This window comes from Sciurus vulgaris (genome assembly GCF_902686455.1).
Source record: "Sciurus vulgaris genome assembly, chromosome: 16".
In the NCBI taxonomy this organism is placed as follows: Eukaryota; Metazoa; Chordata; class Mammalia; order Rodentia; family Sciuridae; genus Sciurus; species Sciurus vulgaris.
Window position 1 is genome coordinate 67,087,951 of NC_136477.1, and position 4,241 is coordinate 67,092,191.

The following is a 4,241-nucleotide window of genomic DNA, read 5'->3' on the forward strand; positions in this document are numbered from 1 at the left end:
TGTATTATTTTGGATGAGTTTCTTTTGGTAGGAAAAATTTGGTAAACATCCAAGAAAAATGTTCTTAAAGCAGTTGAGTCAGCTGATCTACTATAAGAGCCACAGCATGAATATTTTAATGTTCTTGTGTACTAAATGACTACTCATCAAACATTCAGAATTTCACAGAGAAAATAGAGAGCTGATATACTTATGAAAGAAAATATCCTCAGCTTGGAGACTATCTTTTTAAATAATAATAGACTTTCAGAACTAATACCATTACAATTGTATATTTTTCTTTTTTTAAATTCTCTTTATTATATTATTCTATTTATGATCTTGATATAACTTCTTCACAAATGATTTAAATTCTTTTGACAGGGTATGACATACGAATGTTTTGAATAATAGTTCATCTTTAACACATGCATGTTACAATTAATGAAGCAACTATAATTATTTTATAAGAGAAAATACAGCATTTATTATTGTTTACCAAAGAGACTTTGACTGAAATACTCTGTTATAATAAGCAATGCCATAATATTTCATGTGGTTCAATCTTCAACTGCTGAAGGGGAATAAAAAAAGAAAAGCAAAACTACAGTGGGATTGTCTTGCAGATTGAGTTAGAATGTTCTAATATATCACATAAAAGGGTATGTGAACATAATATAAGAAAGTAAAATTATTCTGTAGCAGTATACAATATTTAATGTTAAAACATTCAGTTAAGAAATTTTGTAGAGCCACAATTATTGAATCACATTTGTGCTGAATAATGATATTGATCAATATCTTTGAGAACTATCAGAGAGCTTTGTCAGAAATGTCTCTTCTGCACTATATATTGCTAAGTGATACCCCTTTCCATATATCAATACTGACCTTATTTGTATACTTCAAAAATTCTAAGAATATTTCAAATCCTAAATGTTTATATGTATGTATGTGTTTGTGTGTGTATGAATATATATACACATATGTATATGTGTGTATGTATGTGTATATATACATATATATATATATTTTTTTTTTTTCTGTGCTGGAGACTGAATCCAGGACCTTGTTCTTGATAGGCAAGTACTCTACAAGCTGAGCTATATCCCCAGCCCTATATTTTTTTTTTAAAAAAATATATTTTTTGATTGTTTTTTTACATCACAACCACTCTGGAATAATAAGGATATCCCATAATTAAAACCTGCAGTGGACAGATTGAGACAAACATCATTACCCTATGTACACATATGATTACACAAATGGCATGAGTCTACTTCATGTACAACCAGAGAAATAAGTTTTACCCATTTGTTTACAATGAATAATAAAAAAAAAAGCCTGCAGTGAACTTTACTCAGTGGTTAATTTGAGCCACTTCTCATCCTCCAGTATTCATTTTTTCTCCCAAAATTCTCCCACAACTTCACAATTGAACCATATAATTTAAAACTTGAAGTACCTGGGATTTATGGTTCAGATCAAGATATCATTTGAGCATTTTTAAATGATGTACAGCTCTCCATGTAAAAAAGATGTTTTGTAATCACAATTACCTTAATAAGAATTTATATTCAAATAAACCTGACATATCATGCTTTAACAATTTCAAAACCATTATTCAGACAATGGCAGTTTATAAGTTAGGCAAATGTGAAGTGCTAAAGAGCTAAAAAGCTATTCTGTTTAAGTGTTCTAAGCGTACTGCAGAACTCAGGTAGTGACTTTTTTTTTTTTTTTTTTTTTTTTTAGTTAACATAACCAACCCAGAGTACTGCATGCTAAATCAAATTCAAAGAAGGTAGTACCTTTACTAAATTACAAAGCTTTGGCAAAGCAATTCAGTACTCTTTAATACAATAACATATTATTTATGTTGAAGTAATATTTTAGACTTAGTAATAATATTCACTGCAAAATTATCACTAAGTACCATATCAAAACAATGGTTTTTAGGATAGCAGGTTATTTTATACAGTTTAATGTACTTTAGAACTATATGATTTCTCCTTTTAGAGTGAGTTCCCTCATGCAAGCTGTTCTAGTGATCTAGGTCTAGTGATCTAGTGTTCTAGTGATCTTGCTTGGTTCTAAGGTTGGTCCAGAATCAGGTACAGTTCCAAAGTCTGAAAAGTGTTAAAATTATATTTTAAGGAGACGCAATGTCAATTCCAATTTTCCCAAGTACTCTTTAAAAAAAAATTGTTTAATTTCTACATAAATACCAGAATCTTGGAAATTAGTCATTTCAAACTCACTAACCCCAGATGATTCCTTGGATTTTAGAAGCCTTGTATCCTTATTTGGACATGAAGTCATATAGCCTTACTCCAGAATATTTTTAAAAATTCTACCTAAAATATAGTTGTAGTTTTTAAATGACAAATAAATACGTTGTCTGCTTGGACAGACCTGGGGACATGATATATCCTGACTTTTTTATTTCTCTTCAAATGCTGGCACCACCATCAGTATTCTTATGCTTCTTCTTGCCAAAGTTGTCAACTCTTTGATCTCAGCATTTAATTTATATATTACCCATTCCATTTCTTCTCAGGCTTTACCAGCATTGGGAGATATCGTGCTTGCCATCAACCCTTCCAGGTAACTGCTAAGGCTGACTCCCTGCACAGAGATTATGGCTTCCTGAATCAGAACAGTCTTTTATGGGTATTAAGGATGTAATTTTTATGTAAGTCTCTCATCCCCTGAAATATTTGAAAAAGAAATATTAATAGTTTTAAGTTTCATTGTTTTCTCTACAGGATCAACTACAGAATGTTCTTGCAGATGTTTTGATTCTTGTTACATCAATGAGAGACTTTGAGTTGGAAGAAATTCCCCATGGTATGCTGAGAAGTCTGTGGCTACACAGCTTTCCAGAGGGATCTATATGTCTGTCCAGCATATCAACTCTAACTACATTGGAGTTCATAGGGTTTGGATATTTCTGCAGTTAAGCTATTATATCTGTTTCCTATGGGGGGTTGAAGACATGCTCCAAGGTCCAGAGCTTCCTGGTGCAGATAGCCCAATCCCTGTACCAGCTATGCTGGGGGACAGTGAGTCGCCCAGGCACTGTCCCACCCCACCTGCTCCCAGTGGTCCATATAGTGTTCAGGAGCCATCAGGCCCCAAGAGAGAGTATCCCAAAGTGAGATCCCTTAAATGTTTGTATTTTCCTAGTTAAAGGATTCCTAATATGTTGTCTTCATTTAAACATTTAGTACTTTATTAACTATAGTTTTATATTTTTGGATATAAACATTTTTAACATTGATCAGTACTGTATATGCTTGTAATAAAACTTGCAACAAAGTTTTTTATAAAAGGAAAAGTACCAAATTATTCATTATTTATATCTAGAGAGTTTTAAGACTGAGTTCAGTAAGTTGTCTTTACAGAATAATTACAGAAGATACTCAACTTGTTTACCACTGAAAGACCTCCCAACAAACTATGTATTAGGTAGGTTTATAGATCTGTTATTTCTATTCTTACCATTCTTGCTGTAATGCACTACATTTAAAGTATTGTGGAACTCTGATGTTTCATTTACAGTTTTTCCCTCCATGCCTCCCCCTGCCCTGCAATATATTGTTATCTGGCTTTAATGCTGCACAAATGTGCATTTTCTCATGCCTGTTTGCTTTGGATGTTGTATGCTGAGCTGTAGCAAGTTGTTACTTTTGTTATCTGTATACAGTTGCTTGCTTTAAATTAGCAGATCCTGAAACAGCTTTATTGCATATCTAAAATAAAAGTATTTTATATAAAAATAATATGATGGCAACTTTCAAAGTTATTTCCATGTGCACTAGCTTAAAAGCAGGTTTTGCTGTTTCTGTCATTTTATTTCACTCAGCAATGAACTCATACAGAAGAATGACTTATTCTATCCTCCCTAGGAAGCCATGGCCTTGCATAATATATAAGCAAACTGAGAATGACACCGACAGAACAGTATAATTAGTGTTATAAAACTTACCTGCAGGGAGCAGTGAGAGAACACCAGAGAAGCTGTTAGCTCCTTGAGAATTGCCATGGAGGAAAAGGAGTCACAAAACTTCAGTTTGATAGTAAAGAATGCAATGTTTATATGCATGCACAGGGAGATTGCTGGTAGAACTCCGTATCCCACATATTTGAATGCTCTCTACATTATGAGAGTATAGGAAAGAAGAGTTCATGACCAAAACCCAGTTATTTTATTCAAGAGGATTAATCAGCTGATTAGAGTAAGATTCTCATATCCCAAT

The 4,241-nt window shown here is 32.7% G+C and overlaps 1 pseudogene across 1 annotated transcript; it reads right to left on the reverse strand.

Moving 5' to 3' along the window:
- Positions 1 to 2,062: 2,062 nt before the first annotated feature.
- On the reverse strand, positions 2,063 to 4,027 carry LOC306646450 (PRELI domain containing protein 3B-like; annotated as a pseudogene). The gene is made up of 2 exons: positions 3,971 to 4,027; positions 2,063 to 2,932 (listed from the first exon to the last, which is right to left on the reverse strand). The product of its transcript is annotated as a PRELI domain containing protein 3B-like (transcript).
- Positions 4,028 to 4,241: the final 214 nt, after the last annotated feature.